Source organism: Quercus suber, unplaced genomic scaffold, assembly GCF_002906115.3.
Source record: "Quercus suber isolate HL8 unplaced genomic scaffold, Cork oak 2.0 scaffold_159, whole genome shotgun sequence".
NCBI lineage: Eukaryota > Viridiplantae > Streptophyta > Magnoliopsida > Fagales > Fagaceae > Quercus > Quercus suber.
This window is the reverse complement of record NW_027069620.1, coordinates 990,542-1,007,520: the sequence shown is the minus strand read 5'-3', so window position 1 is coordinate 1,007,520 and position 16,979 is coordinate 990,542. Positions and strand designations below refer to the sequence as shown.

The window sequence follows — 16,979 nt, the reverse complement described above, 5'->3', positions numbered from 1 at the left end:
GGTTATGAACTTATAATCATGGAATTGACTCGATCATCACATTAGCTGTAGAATGAGGGTTGCAACCTCAAAGTGGAGATGCTCACCATGAGTGAGTATAGCATACATGCGCTAGTTAAGGTTCCTTCTCAATCCCATAATTTTCTTCTCACTACTATTTATACTTCTCCTAATTTTAATAAGAGGAAAATGTTATGGGAATATTTAAAAAATCTAGCTCCATCAGTTAATTTACCTTGGGTTCTATTAGGAGATTTTAATGAAATGCATGCTGAGGATGAAAAAATGGGAGGTTTACCTTTAAATAGAAATAGAATTTCAGCTTTTAGAGAGTGTATTGATCAATGTGGGTGGATGGATTTAGGTTTTCACGAACCCCGATTTACGTGGACAAATAAAAATTCGATTTCTTATTGTTATATAAAAGAACATTTAGATAGAAGTCTAGGAAATGCGGAATGGAAAATTCATTTCCCCAGATCAGAAATTCATCATCTTTCTCATACTAAATCTAACCATTGCCCCATATTGCTAGATACCGATCCTTCGAATTGTAGATTTCCTAAGCCTTTTAAATTCAAGCAAATATGGCTCACAGACCCCTCCTTCTCACACCTTGTGAAACAGAGTTGGACTTCCTCGGAAGCTCTCCCGTTCTCCTCCTCTTCCTTATCTAGGTTTCCATAGTGCCTAAAATTTCTAACAAGTAGTATTATCAATTGGAATAAAAATATCTTTGGAAATTTATTTCAGAGAAAGAATTGTCTTTTAGCCAGGCTTCGAGGTATCCAAGTGGCTTTATCAAGCAAATCATCTGCCTTTTTATATTCTTTAGAACAACAGCTTATCCAGAAATACAATGATACCCTTCACCAAGGATATTTGTTTTGGCAACTTAAATCTAGAATCTTGTGGTTAAATTATGGTGATGCTAATACAAAATTCTTTCACCTAAAAACGTTACAGCATCAAAGCCAGTCTCGTATTGTCAACCTTAAAGATGGAACTGGAATATGGATGTCGAGTGAAGAATTAACACTACATATTCGAGATGCGTTTAAAACGTTGTTTACATCCACCTTGTCTCATCATAGATCTGGAACCTCCTTAGGTCAGCAACATAGTCAAAATATTTCTTATTACATTACCAATGGCTCACTAGCATTCCCCAACTTGAGGAGATAGCTAGGAACATGTTCTCTCTTCCTCCCTTGAAGGCCCCTGGGCTAGATGGACATCATGCAGTTTGTTTCCAAAAAAGTTGGCATATAGTAGGCCCGAGTGTGATTTAGTTCATTTAAGAAAATTTTGAAAATATGACAATCCTGATAGATTGGGGTCTCACCAATCTCGTACTTATCCCGAAGGTGTCCCACTCGAAGATGATCACTGATTAGTTTATGCAATACTTTATATAAATTGGTCTCTAAAATTATCCTTCAAATACTCAAACCCTATATCGCAAGTATTATTGATCCTTGTTGGGTAGGGTTTGTCCCGGGTCATAGAACTAGTGACAATATTATTTTGGTTTAGGAGATTATTCGTACGTTGGTCTGTAGAGGTGAACAAAGGGGTTAGTAGCTCTAAAGCTTGATCTGGATAAAGCCTATGATCACCTAGGATGGTCATTTTATCCAAGAATCGCTTGAGTTCTTCCAAGTCCTGCCAACGTTAATTACACTTATTATGAACAGGGTCTCCTCTACTCAATATTCTATTAAGTGGAACAGATCTCTGCTTTCAGAAGTGATCCCTAGTAGGGGAGTGCATCAAGGAGATCCTTTATCCCAATATCTCTTTATTTTGTGTTTAGAACGCCTCTCCATTCTGCTGGAAGCAGCAGTAAGGGACAAAACGATCCACCCCATTGTATTCAAAAGGAAAATTTGGATATCACATTTATTCTTTGCAGATGATATATTTCTCTTCACCAAAGCCAAGTTAACGGTATGCCAGAAACTTAGAAGCATTTTACAGAAATTTTGCTAGTGCTCAGGCCAAATTATTAGTACTCATAAATCACATATCTGGTTCTCACCTAATGCCCCTCAAAGAACGAAGGATTTAATTGTAGGAACATTTGATATCCCAACCACGACGCAAATAGGAACCTATTTAGGAACCCCTATTTTTTCCACATGCCATATGGCCAATGCATACCAATATCTTGTCAATAAAATCCAAAATAAAAATGAAGGTTGGCAAGCCAAATATCTATCTGTGGTCGGTCGTGTCACATTAATCAAATCCTCGGCGGCTTCCATTCCCCTCTATGCTATGCAAACAATGCCGCTCCCGTAGAAAGTAAGCCGAAATTTGGATAAAATTAATTGCCAATTCTTATGGGGAGACACAACACAGCACAAAAGTTGCCATACTATTAACTGGGTTATTATCTCATCCCCATAAGAGGCCGAGGGACTAGGCTTAAAAATGAGTCGACACATGAATATGGCTATGCTTATGAATCAAGCTTGGAGACTTCAACAACAGCCGAATATGTTATGGGCACAAGTTTTAAAAGCCAAATATTGTCCCCGCACGAACCTTTTTGAAAATGTTAGGACTCCTCAGGGGTCCGACATTTGGAAAGCCCTACATGAAGGAATACAATGGTTACCGCATCTTAGGGGACGGTCAAACTATTCGGGTATAGGAGGATCATTGGATCCCTGAGGGCATGCTGTAGAGTCATATTGTAGGGGCATTAATGCCAAATGAGGTGCAACGATTAATGTGCTCTTTGAGAAACAATCATGCTTGGACATTAGATTTTCTTCAAGTCTCCCTCCCTGTGCAACTCGAGCAACTTATTAAAGGTATCCCTGTGGTGTAACTTACTAGGATATTTGATTCCTTAGTGTGGACTCACAATAATGGTATCTGCTCGGTTAGGTCAGCCTCGAAATATTTATACCAACAAGCTAAGGTCCCTATAAATAAACAATTGTGGAATTGGATCTAGAAGCTCCGTTGTCCCAAAAAAATCCAAGTTTTCATTTGGAAAGCTATGCGTAATTGGGTTCCCACAAGTTAGCATTTAGCCTTCTCTCGTCCAAATGTGAATAATATATGTCCTAGATGCAACTCTCCTGAAACCACGATCTATATTTTAAGAGATTGCCTTTGGGCTAAGGATGTATGGGATCATTCCTCGAGCATCCTGCCATTATCTTTTATTTCAAACACCCTTACAATCATGGCTGCAAACCAATGCCATTTCCAATTGAGTCATCTTGCACCAACAACTTCCTTGGAATATATACTTTCCATTCCTATGTTGGCATTTATGGTTAGCTAGAAACAAGCGTATTTTTAAAAACCAATCTAGATCCCGACAAGGAATTGTCCATAAAACGATTCAAGTTGTGATCAAATTCTTTTACTTGACCAGCCCTATTAAACCGGTTAGGAATAGTATTCCTCAAACTATCAAGTTGATTGCCCCAATTGACCCATTCACTAAGCTAAACATGGATGGTAGTGCTTTAGACAACCCAATTAGGGTCGAGGCAGAGGGTCTGCTATGAGATAGCTCAAGTTTATGGATATCGTAAGTATAGGTATTACTACTGTTAGGGTACATTTCTTTACACCTTATATTATTTAAATAACACCTATTTATTTCTTTTCAAATGTCACAAACAAATTATTGGGCATGCCTAAATATATTTTTTTTTTTTTTTTTTTTAACTATCACTATGCTAGCCCACAACCTTTCTCCTTTCTATCACAAAATTGGGCTATGAATGCAAAACACTATAGGATCTCATATTTTCTTGTAAAGCTCGAATTATTTATTGAGTGAGATAAAATCTAATCCTTTCTAAAGCTCAAGAATTTTATACTTAGCAAATATTCAAAAAAACTCATGATCCAAATTCATGGCAATTCTATTTTTCCAATGGGATTCAACACCATGATCAAAGCCCACGATTCAAACCTGTGGCAAATTATTCGTCAAAAAGCCCAGTTCCCATTGGCAATATCAAAAGTCCAATTTTCATTAACACTATTTTATCAAAAAGCCCAAGATTACTAATGCTTGGCAAAGAAAAAATATCATGGTATAATTATTGCTTAAATATTACTATGACAAAAACCATGGCAATCGTCTTATAAAAGCTCATTGGGAGTTATCTTGAAGATTATGTTCTCATATTATAAACCCATGAAATACATGATTACCATTTGTATCACAACATCCATAATATATACCTTCAACACCCATGGTAAATATTCAAACCCACAAGCTCATCATTTAAATTATGATGCGATTATTAGAAAACCATGAACATTATTTACGATATGCAATTCATCATAGTAAATGTTATTTACAAAGGTATTTTGAAACTTATCCTATTGTCTCAAACATTACAACTAATTGCCCAAAGGCCCATTGCTAGTATCTATGAAAAACCCAAAAATATTTACTGATAAAAGTCCATGGCAACATGTGTTCTTGATGTCCATATTGTAGGATGCACACAACCCAGCCCAAAGGAACCATCCCATGTGAGCAAACCCAATCCAAAAGACTCCAATAAGAGTCAAAGGATTGAAAGTGGACTACCAACCATTGTTCATCCCTGACCAAAGTACAGCTGGAGGCTCCCACAAGAGAACCAAGTCTTTAAGGATGAACTAAGGGTTGTCCAATCAGCTTTTTCTCACCCTCTACTTGATGTGAACAGTGCCCGAGGGCTGTCATATCATTTGAAGTCTAAAGGATGATGGAACTCCATCATCTTCCTCAAGACTGTACCTCTAACGAAAGGGGAGCTGAAACCAAGTTATCCAAACCTCAACAAATTGATGCTATAAATGTCAAAAAGGTTCAAGACATGATTCATATGCCAAGCCCATGAATCCTAAAGGGGAAAAATTGGGAACATATGGTTTGGAGGGCATAAATGGATCTCCAGCAAAACCCCCTAAAGTGGACTTAGAGTTTGACACTTGGCTTGGGGTGTTGAATCCTACTTCTTGGGATCCAAATCTCAGTTGCAGCATTAGGATTCGTTCTTGATACATGCCTTAATCCCATTGACTAAACTCAACCCCAGAAATCCTGGCATTTAATGCAAAACACTCCAAAATCCCATCATGTGTCATATATTACTCAAAGAAGCAAGGCATCCCCTAAAGTAAATCTCCCACTTCTGGCTAAATCCTAGGAAGATTAACCTTGATTCCCTACCTCTGATCAGTTCTACGTTTTTTGGATTCTTGTTAATTAATGCTTCTTTAAAACTTCATTATAAAAACATAAGCACCTCAGCCCACAAGGGGACAACTACTTCCTCTGAAACTCTTGATTTGTTTGCTATTTTTGCTTGTGGTTTAGCTCTCCTTAAACTCACCACTCATTCCCCTTAGTCCACACTCACCTAATCTCAAATATTCCTCCCCCCCCCCCCCTCCGTTACACAATCATAGCTTATAAATGTCACTCAATTAGTCATAAACAGCCCACTACTCACTAAAGCCTTAACCTCAGTATTAATCCTATCCCACTCACTCAAAACAATCCACATTACCTCGTTCATACCTTATGAAAGCACACTCACCAAAATCTTAATTTAATACTTGCCGCATTGAGCTGGGATCCCTCTCTCCCATTACACCATGCCAATTAATCCTTTTCTTCTTCTCATGGATCCTTTAATTTTACTTTTTATTTTACTGTTGAAGGATATAATGTATTTGTAATGATCGAACTCTTCCCTCACATTGACATAATGATGGTTGAAAGTACAATAAATTTCCCTGACTAAGACGTGCAAGGACCCCTAGGAGTTAACACTTTCCTAAATTTATTTAATCATTGACTGCTGGACTGTGTAATTTCACCCTTACCATTGGAGAATTTATCTTTCTGGACTTAAGTGTAATTTCGCCCTTACCATTGGAGAATTTATTTCCCTTGTACTATCTGACCAGGACCACTAACGTATTAATTAAGTATTGTAAAGTATTTTTCATTGGGCTTTTGTTGCTGTTTTGTCAAGTGCAACCTTTGTTTCTTGCTTGGATAGGCTTGTCATCACACTAAAAGCCTTTGGGTACCATCTTAAGAGCCCATAGTCGATTTTCAACTTGGCTTCCCAACATTTTATTTAAAGGCATCAATTTCTCCCTCCACAACTACTAACAATATGGCCGAATTGGGAGCTGTGCATCAGGGTCTCATGTTGGCATGGGTAGGAATCGCAACAAGTCGGGTTTCTTTATACTCAAACCTGACCTGTGGCCTATACCTGTTACTTGAACCTGCCCATTTAATAAATGAGTTTTTTTTTTGTTGCACCTAAACCAGCCCTGTCGAAGCCCGCGGGGTCTGCGAGCCTTAACCCAAAATCACAAACCCCTGCCCAAAATCACAAACAAAGAAATTGATACAAACCCAAAATCACAAACCCCTGCCCAAAATCACAAACAAAGAAATTGATACAAACCCAAAATCACAAAATCATCATAGAACAACATTTTCTTGGCATCTAAATGGATGCCAAGATCTAACAAACCAATTTGTACAAAAAAAATCCAACAAATCCCAGAAATTTTGCAAATCCAGAAATAAATTAGCAAATCTGAAAATCACACCAACAAAACACAAAAAAAAAAAAAAAAAAAAAAAAAAAAAAAAACCCCAACAAATTTGGCTCACAAAAACAAAACCCAAACCCAAATTTTGCTCATAAAAACACAAAAAGAAAAAAACCCAAACCCATCCAATTGTGGGTTTGAAACGGGTAAGGGGTAGTTCACGGTGGTTGTGGAGATTTTTGTGATTGTTGAGAGTTTCGACTTGTCGATGAGGTGCTTGATGCTTAATTGTGGCTGGGCTTGTCGGTGAGGATTTTCTTGGTCGCTTGAGGGAGGGCTTGCGTGGGGCTTGATTGCTTGAGTTGAGATTGAGAGTGGAAATTGGAAACCAAGTAAGGTTGAGGTGTGAGAGAGGCGGTTGCTAAATCAAAGAGTGAGGTTTAGAATGAGAGTGAGACTTAGGGTTATATATAAGGTAATATATATAGTTAGGTTTTTTGGTAATTTTAGCTAAACTAAGCAGGTCGGGTTCGGGTACGAGTTCGGGCCAAGTATTGGAAAAACCGGAACTCGACCTAGATCCAACTAGAGCTTGATTCTGCGATAGTATTATCTTGGTTAACTGTTACAATTGACAATTTCCCTCATGATGTATTTCCTATAATCTATGATTGCAAGATTCTTATGGAGTGAGTATGGGTGGTCTAGGTGCGCCACGTCTACTGTGAGGCCAATGAATACGCAAATGCTTTAGCGAAACAAGGAAACCACCAGCAATAACTTTTGACCATCTATGACACCTATCCCAATTTTGTATACCACTGTTTTGTAAGGGATATGGTAAGCCTAGGGATTAGTAGGATATGTCCCATAAGGCCAAATATATCTGTGTTTGTATAAACTCTGTTATAATTAAATAAGACTTTCCCATAAGTCCAAAATATTCAAATCATATATAACACCAGTGGTGGAGAGGACATTTGTTTGGACCTCCCAATCCCATAGTACATTTTAAGATGAAGGGCCAATGGCAATATAAACACAAAAAAGCTAAAGTATCGTCAACGCATATATTGGTTTGTTGATATATGTGCTAGATAATAGCCTACCGATCTCTAGTGGGTAATTCTTAAGGAAAAATACTTAGGTACTCTGGAAATATAGTGAAATTATGCTCCTTCCTCTCATATTTATAATGGGGTCCATCATTCACCGTGCTTCGAGAATACTTAAGAATTACTCATTCTTAAGAAATGAAGAGGGTGATAAAGGCTTAGTAAGAAAATTAAATATACCTGTATAGAATATTATGTTTTGAGTAGTATAATTAAGATTTTGATAAGCTGAATTTAAACCATCACGAATGGCCGATAATCCAGCAGCAAAGCTAGCCTGTTGGTTATAGCCTATAATATTACGAGATAATTATAATCCTACCATCCAATTGCCAAAGTGGTCCTTTTATTATAATTTCTATCTCCCAATTCCAAAGGGGACAATGGGACTACCTTTAATCAGAGTTGAGTTTAATAAGAGATAGAGATTATTGAAAGGGGATTTTCAACCTGGTAGTAAGCATGTAGTAGAATTTGGTGACTTGATCTTTAATTTATGATTGAGTGATGCAGTTCAAAGATGGAGATTATTGTGCACTGATCGATGGAAGATAGCCATAACAGCTAGCCAAAATGGTATAGGAGAAAAGTAGAGGCCAGGGAAGTCCTAAATGAACAATATGATAAGACATATGTTTGAGCGGCAGCCCAAGAAAATATGAGGTTTTGAAAAAAAGAAAAAAGAAAAAAAAAAGGATGGAGACTGGAGTACTGGGGGAAGGGGGTTGAAGTTGATGCCAAGCAACATGAGACAAACGAAAAAGATGAATAGGTGACAGTGACAGGGAATGAGGAAAGATTATATATAGTGTTACCCGTGCAATGCACGGAAAAGCTGTTGGGTCAATCAATTGACACATAACTTCGCTAATATGAAAATAAAAATTCAATATCAAGGTATAAAATATATACCAAAACAATAAAATTTCAATGTAATCTACCTCCCTCCCTACCTTAGCCCCATCATTCCATACTCATTCAAATATAATTCATACATTACATTAATCATTCTTGACGTCCAAGATGTATCTAAATTCTAACATTACCAGTAAACAAATATGCTACACCACAATGGGATTGAAAAGGCAACACAAAGCCAGTTTACATAATTGTTGTAATCATCACTTTTCACTTTAATGAGAGAGAGAGAGAGAGACAGTTGTTGTGTTGCATCTCTTAAGATGATTTTGCCTGTACATTTTTCCTTTTGATAATTAATCGATCTGAAACAAAATAGATGTACCACTTTTCAGAGTATGCACATTTGGGAGATTAAAGGTAAAGAAAAATGAGGAAATGAGCCCACCTAAAGATTTCTTACTCTTCTCTTGATGTTAACTTCTTCAACATCATCCAAAATCAAATTCATGTACTCCTTGAAGCCCTGTAGAGCATAAAAATTAACATTTGAACAAATTTACATGTATTCACTTAAAATTGTGAAAGATACTAGTAATTATGTTGATATCAATCTTTTAACCAAAATTCAACATTTTAATGATTGCACATCAGTTAGATATTTTGCCATTCTTAGTTGCAACATATATCTTTTTACTTATCATAAATGTGAAACATATATAATATATGCACAATCATCTTGATTTCTTTTTCTTCTTTTGTTAAATGTCTTTTCCATTTTCCATTTAAGATGTTGCTATAATCGAAGATTATTCCTTATGCTAACCCAAAATAAAAATAATTTTGCCAAATTCAACTTTAACATCTATTTGTCAAATACTGATTGCTGAACAAAAGAATATTGCCCAAATCCTATTCCTTAATTCCTTTACCTTCTTGAACTTCCACACTAACCAAGCAAAGGAAAAAGAGAGAGAGAGAGAGAGAGAGAGAGAAAGGCACTTGAAATTTAGGAGCATGGATCATCTAGCCAAATTAAGTGCAAATTTCAAAAATAATTGACTCAAATTTTGAATAACATTAAAATCCCCAAAATCCAATATTTTCCTTTTTTTTTTCTCACAATTTTCCATCAACCAAACAAAGAAAAGTGCCGAGTAATATACCATTATCTAAAAGAAGTGAAAAGAATGGCATGATGAAATTTTAAGATCTCAATTTTTTTGATTCAAAAATGGAATGCATGACTCCACCAATCTACCAATCCATGCAAACCTTAGTTCAACAAAACAAAATATAAACAACATCAGTTCTTTGAGCTAATAGCCATAAAATCATAAAATTATTGTAGCACTATTACTATTTAAAGGAAAATAAAAATCAGCATTACAAAAATACATTCACTCAGCTAAAACAAAAACTTTCACCTAGGAAAAACAATAATCTTATTACAATGCTAATAGCCTTACTATTTACTAACTACTGGCTAACTATTACAGTAGTTCAATTTGTACCACCAAATACAGCAGCACTTAATTGATGTAGCCGTAATGCAATAGTCCAGTATGACAGACTTGTATACTGGCAGCAGGCAAGCCAACAGTAGCTAACATATCAGGAACATAGCAATTTGCAACTTAAGGCTCTAATAGTAATTTTACATTAACTCAATGTAGGAAGCATGGACATCAAGCCATTATGCATCCATCATTTCATAACCTAAAAGTATATTTAAAAAATTGGATCTTTAAGTGGTAATTTAACCTCTAGTAATATTATCTACTAATTAACGAAATTGATTCCAGGAAGACATCTTGGTTTAACTTTTACCACAAAAGAGACCAAAAGATTGACTATAAAGCAATAACATTCAATCTATATTTGCCAAGGTCTTAAAGGAGGCACGAAGTTAAAATACTGATCCAGTTTTGGCTTCCACAGTCCTTAAAAATAAAGAAGAGAACCAACAGATGAAAGAGTTATGATATTTTTAGAAGATTTTTTCAGTTGTATCTTTTAAAATTTAAATCCTAATAGGCATCAAATTATTGTAGCAATATTACTTGGTGAACCACTGAGTTGCAAATTTGATAGTGTTGAAAGTGTTAAAATCATTTACATATTTGAGTGGCTAGAAACACACAAAACCTCATCCTTATAGAAGCTCTACGCCAAAGGAATGAAAGAATTGCCTTCTCTCAAAGGCATTTAAGCACTTAGAAGATTTATTACCTTGTGAACCATCAAAAGACCTTTCAATAATAATATCAACCATATCGGAGTATTCAATGTCCTCAACTACCGAGACATCAACACAGTTAACACTATTTCAAATGCTTTTATGAAGGAAAAAAATCGATATTAGCAACCAACTTTGAGTTGTAATAAATTAATAATAAAAGGGAGACATTTGTACATTATACTTATTTTTGCATATGTGCATTAGTCATAGTTTGGAACCTAATTTGGTGTATATTAGTCTGAGAATTGTAATGTCTTATAAATAAAAACTATCTTGACCTTAAATATATAATTTTATCTGATAGCTTCAAGTCTTCAACAACAAACACACAATGACAAATAATTAATGAATTTTCATAAATATTGTAATAATAACAAACAACTTGGAATTCCACAGTCTTCTTATTGTTCACTAAGTTTTAGCTTTGGCACTCTGAGAGTATAGAGATAATTCAGATATTTGGAATTTCATTCTAGGTTGTTTGATGTGGATTATTTGGACAGAAAGTAATCGGTGTTTTTTCAAGGATACTGAGAAATCTTTGGCTCAGTTAATAGATTTGTGCCAACGGAATCTCTTAGATTGGCCTCAACATTGGGGTCTCTCGGACTATTCTTCTCTTAATGATTTTCTATTGTCTTTTAGCATAGCATTTTGAGTCCTTTGTTTCTCTATTTTTTTGTGTTGTTCTTTATTCATTATTGTGAACACCATGTATTCTTTCTTCTATTTCTTTTTTTAATAATATTACTTTCTTACCTATCCAAAATATATATATATATATATATAGATAATTAAATTCATTAGAGCGTATTGCTCTATCTGATAGCATATTTTCTATAAATCAGTCAAATATGGAAGAGAGATTGGTCAAAGTTTTACTTGAGGCAACTTGTATTTTCAAAATTTGAAACCAATCCAAATAAGGAAGATCTAAAGCATTCTCAAAAAATAATAAAATCAATACAGAAACAAATCACAATGAATTGTTCAAAACAAAAATACCTGAAGAGTTTGTGTGCTTCTAAAAGAAATATATTTCTTCTGTAATCAACCAATGCTCCATACTTGTTACCCAAGATTCAAGAAAGGCCTCAACCTCACCAAGACTTTACCACTACCATGACCACCCTCCTTATTTCCCTTCCACCTGAAAGATCTCCATGTATAAGGATTCAAGAATTAAAAAAAAAAAAAAAAAAAAAAAAAATTACTCAGGAATTTCTTAAACAGATTGTTTATATAATAAACATAAGTTGTTCTATTGCCTTTTATTCAATAAAATCATATAGAAGAATGAGGAAAAAATTTGCCAAAAATAAATGCTTCATATATTCCACCATACCCATACATGCACATACTAATCATTATTTTTGAAAATCTATAAACAAATGAATGCAAATGCCTCAATTCGGCTGCAAAACCTGAAATACCAATGCAAACCTCTATAGATAGTGCAGCACAAGATGTAGCATCAATATCATACCTAGCAACTGAATTATCTATTTGATCTGTTGGTTGTAGTGGTGGGTGAATATTTGTAGAGTCCTTACTAATATCTTAATAAATTTGAAATCTGACAGGATTGATCATGATTTGAACAATGAACCATTTGCTTCATTACTTTTTCTAAGTGTAAAATGTGACAAACCTTGTAACGCATGAGTTATATTGCTGCTATAACATTATGCTTTAAATGAATATGATTTGCATTTAATCTTTTAAAACTGGACGGAACTTATCTCTTAGTTGCTTAATTATATATTATATCTTATTACAACTAACCTAATGAATATTTACTAAATTATATATTATAATCTGATTACAACATCATCAGTTAGCTGAACTAAAAAGGGTCAGAACACTAAAATTCTTAAAATTTAAAGTACATGCACCCCAAAAAAATAGATAGCAAGCAATCAACGCCAATCAAATCAAATATGGTGATGGAAAGTTCTGTTCAAGTATTTGTTCAAACACTTTCAGGGGAGTTGGGAAACCAAAGGGAAAAAAAAAGAGTTTCTTAGGATTAAGAAACCAACTAATGTAAAAAAAAAAAAAAAAATTGTACTAGCAAAAAGAAATAATAAATAAACTTCTTAATGTTATTATTGTCTTAAACATTAACAAATAAATTTTTCTTCACTCATCCTATGCTTATCTATTTAAAACGTTTTTCTTCTTTTGGTAGCAAATTTAAGTCAAGGATGTGTACAGGGATAGAACAATATACTACCACTTTAAAAATGGCTTAGACACAGAAACTTACCCCAAGAGAGTGAACTTCTGATGGGAACATTGATTTGAGAACTTCTCCTTCTAAAAACCTCTCCAACAGAACTTGTGGTTGAGAGCAAAGGCCTCACTGAAACACCATATCTGCATTTCTGGTTAAATGTCAATCAGTCAACAAATTACTTTGAAAGAGATTTATGAAGAGAGCCATAGGCATATTGCAAGAGCAATTGGTATGGATTATGATGTAATGGAATTCAAATCTCCACATCCCACCCAACCAAACTTTAAATCAAATAAAAATTAAATCAAGCCCCAAAGAAAGTAGCAGAGAAACTGAGCTTTAAAAAAAAAAAAAAAAAAATCAGTAATAGAGAAATAGGGAATTAAAAATGTGTTGATGAAATTTCAATCTTTCTTCTTGCCCACAAACTACAAATATTGCTTTAATATCAAATAAAATCAATCCAAGGCATCATACACGGTTAATAGAAGTACACAATTAAGACAATAAGCAAGAAACTTGTATATTTGAGAATCAAAATCAGAAACATGTCTCATTAAAAAAAAATAATAAATCAAAAATCAAAACATGTTAGCACATCTCCATTAATGAATTTGAATTCTCGAAATTGAACATTCTACTTGGTTTAGATATAAATAAGCAGACAAAACAGTTTAGTGTTTCAACTTGAGAATATGATTCATACGTACCCATTGCTGATTAGCTTCTACATATAAGGGTCAAGCTTTCTTCAAAAGCAATAAGCATGAGATGAACACCATGGGTGCTCAGATCAAGAGAACCCACTTCACAAGCATCAATAGCTCCGCTTTTGATATCATAGAAAGCCAATTTTCCTTCAAGTCGTAGTATAAATTTTCCTAAGCCCTTTTTTTTAGTTTGGCTCAGGCATTTAGGTGAACACTTTGAGGGTGATGGGATTGGCCTCTCTTCTCAAGGATTCTGTCATAAAAAACATATCTTGTAACGGAAAAAAAAAATTACAAAATAGAGAGAATCTAAAAATTAGAACAAGAGCGATAGAGATAGACCTGGCGAGGCCAACAATGAGAACTAAAAATTAGGATTCGCTGGTCAGTGGTATTGACTCCACTGTCCCAATCGGTATTTGATTGAAGAAAAGCCAATTCCATCAGGTTGATTGAAAGGAAAGAGAAGGAAGAACGAAAAGTGTGTGGGTTTTAGTTTTAGGTTTTTTCAGAGATGTGGTCAGGGTCTTCTCTTCTATCCAATACGTCATGAGGTCTTCTCTTCAGAGTTGAGGGAAATAAGGACTGATGGTGGGTCAGGGTTGTGAAGAGAACTGATAGTGAAGACAAGAGGGGCAAAGAATCGGGTTTGAGAGAGATGAGCAACAGTAAAAAAGGAGTCCCAATAGGTTAGGTATATATTTAATAGAAAGAAATAAATCAGGTTTAAAAATTATAAATAAAAAATGGAGGATAACCAAAAGTCATAAGGCTTTATATATAGGAGCTTAACTTCAGTCAGGAGCTGGCGTAAAAGACCTGTTTTACGCCACCAATGAATAAAAGCCATGTCATAACTTTAATGAAAAATCAATACACTCTAGTACACACAATCATAACTCAATTAAACCTACAATCCTCAAACATGAATACACGATAGTCTCTGCCTAAACCCCAAATCCATCTCCTCCTCTCCTCACCGGAGCTCCACCCCGCCTCATACGCCGCCGCACACGCCGTTTCTGGAGCTAGCGCCGCCGCACCCAACCTCAAGGTCTGTTTTATGATTTGTTATTTCCCCAAATTTTGGATTTCAAAATTTTGATGGGTTTGGGTTGTTACTTATTTTTTGTATATCAATCTGTTCATATTGGTATGGGTTTTGTTGATTTGTTATGGATTTTGCTGTTTTTTGGTATTTTCATGGTTTTTGATTGGATTATTAAGTGGTAGGTTCAAACCCTAAAAAAAAATCTGATTGTGGTTTTTTTTTTTTTTTTTTTTTTTTTTTAGGTTCTTATGAATTTTTTTTGGCCTCGAATCATGATTCTTGTGCTTCCTTTTTATTGCTCTGCCCATTGTTTTTTATTTTATTTTAATAGGTAATAGTAACTTTATTGTGAAAATAGTACAACATATATGAGACAGAGAATGTGAATCTGTTAAGAGTTGTTAGAGTTCTGTTAGATTATTTACAGTAATAACACCATGTAATTCTCACACCATTACTGAAAATCTCCATTGATTATTTACGCATTTTCATAGTTAGTACTTTGGCTGCCAACTTTCGAGCACACATGCACAAGTCTTCCCAATAAGGGCAAGAAATTGTGTTTGCTCCACTAAAATTTTCAACTCTTAGTGCCTGCATTCAAAATTTTAATTTCCTACTAATCATGATTAAGCAAAGACATTTCTTCTATAAATTCTTGTCCTTGAGTTCAATATTCATCATTTGCATCTAATAGAAACAGAGAAAGAAGATATATTGCTCCAAGATGTTCAACATTGTCTGGTTCATTTGAGTTGTAATTGCATTGTTAAATTATATGTTAATCTTGGTTTGGTTGCTTAAAGTGCTCCTAAAATTCACTTATTGGTTTTTAAGTGCAGGTTAATCATGTAGTCAGTACTTGTGGTTCTGGTTGCTGTGGATTACTCTTGCTTTGTATCCAAGGTGATGCCAAAAGGTTTCTCTTAGAAGAGGTGACCAATGGTGAAACTGATGTAAAGCCAAATAATCAACCTAAGAAGTCAAGCTCAAAGGGAAATCCAATATTAGGTTCAGTGCCAACAGTTGATGCCAATAATAAGAACAAGGAAAGCAACACTTCTGACGAAGATAACACAACAGTGAGGACGATGAGAATAAGAGTTATAAAAGTTATGGTAATCCTTCAGGATCATCGACTGAGAGACACCATCTTTATATAACCACATGCCTGCCTACAAGACCAGATTGTGAGAAGGTGTGAATTAATATGTATACTGGTATAAAATAGAGATAGTGTGGCAAAATATGTCACAATAGGTTTGTATCACATCTTTGATGTTTTCTTCTGTGCTGTTTAGCATATAAGTAAGGCATGCCATATGCGATTTTTTAACCTCTATCGATAGTTTGTCATGGTTTTATAGCCTCCTGGCCCAGTACCTATGTGTAAATCACTGTAATGAAATAAAATCATTGCCAGTATAGTTTTCATGTTTTAGAAGCTGGTGTCTTCTCAATCATTATTAACATGCCACCAAGTATGGCAGGAACTTAAAACTATAAAGTCATTTTATAGTTGGTTTCTTCTCTATCAACATGTCATCAAGTTGGGCAGGAATTTAGATTTCAACAAAATCTTCTTTTTTCAATCTTAAAGTTTATCATCTCCATTTGAAATTATTGGTTCTGTTCTGTTCATTGGTAGTTTGCATCAAATTTCCATTACTGACCTCTGTTTTTTCTGCTTCCTCACCAAATTGGCACCCCCAACTTTCTTAAGGAGACCTTACCAATAATCCTTGCATGAACATCTTCCATTTTTGAAATAATGATAGTACACACGGTCCCTCACAGTTCCCTCTCGGTTTTTAACTTTAGAAATGAGCTTTATGATTGAATGGCATTCCTCACACATCCTCAATTAATCACGACATGGATGGTTGTTTCTGATGTTGTGTTAAGTAGTCCAAATGCAATTGCAAGCTTCTCACTATGGTGTTGAGTGAAGTTTCCTTCTAATCAATGTCAATCAGCACTTGGGATAAACATACTATTTTCACATTATGTTTGTGATAGTTTTCTGTCAGAGTTTATGTTCAGACAATTCAGAGGCAAAAAATGTTTAAGAAAAGATTGTTGTTTAATCACCTTACACCAATTAAAATTGGAGAAAAAAAATCAACGACCTGCATTTAGATACTTTATGACAATTTTGCTAGACAGAAAAGTGCAGTTCATCAAGTTTGGGAAGGTAGAGAAGGAAGATGTC

General features: G+C 34.9%; 2 long non-coding RNA genes across 3 annotated transcripts; one reads left to right on the top strand and one right to left on the bottom strand.

The window, feature by feature from the left end:
• Nucleotides 1-8,549: 8,549 nt before the first annotated feature.
• On the bottom strand, nucleotides 8,550-14,446 carry LOC112022439 (uncharacterized). Of its 2 annotated transcripts, none has more exons than XR_002883881.2 (6): nucleotides 14,059-14,446; nucleotides 13,717-13,969; nucleotides 13,037-13,154; nucleotides 11,773-11,917; nucleotides 8,974-9,051; nucleotides 8,550-8,890 (listed from the first exon to the last, which is right to left on the bottom strand). It is a non-coding gene; the product is annotated as an uncharacterized LOC112022439 (long non-coding RNA). The 2 variants fall into 2 exon arrangements; XR_002883882.2 differs by having other exon boundaries at nucleotides 13,037-13,146; nucleotides 14,059-14,445.
• Nucleotides 14,447-14,507: 61 nt separating this feature from the next.
• On the top strand, nucleotides 14,508-16,211 carry LOC112023392 (uncharacterized). Its single transcript, XR_010630498.1, has 2 exons — nucleotides 14,508-14,770; nucleotides 15,610-16,211. It is a non-coding gene; the product is annotated as an uncharacterized LOC112023392 (long non-coding RNA).
• Nucleotides 16,212-16,979: the final 768 nt, after the last annotated feature.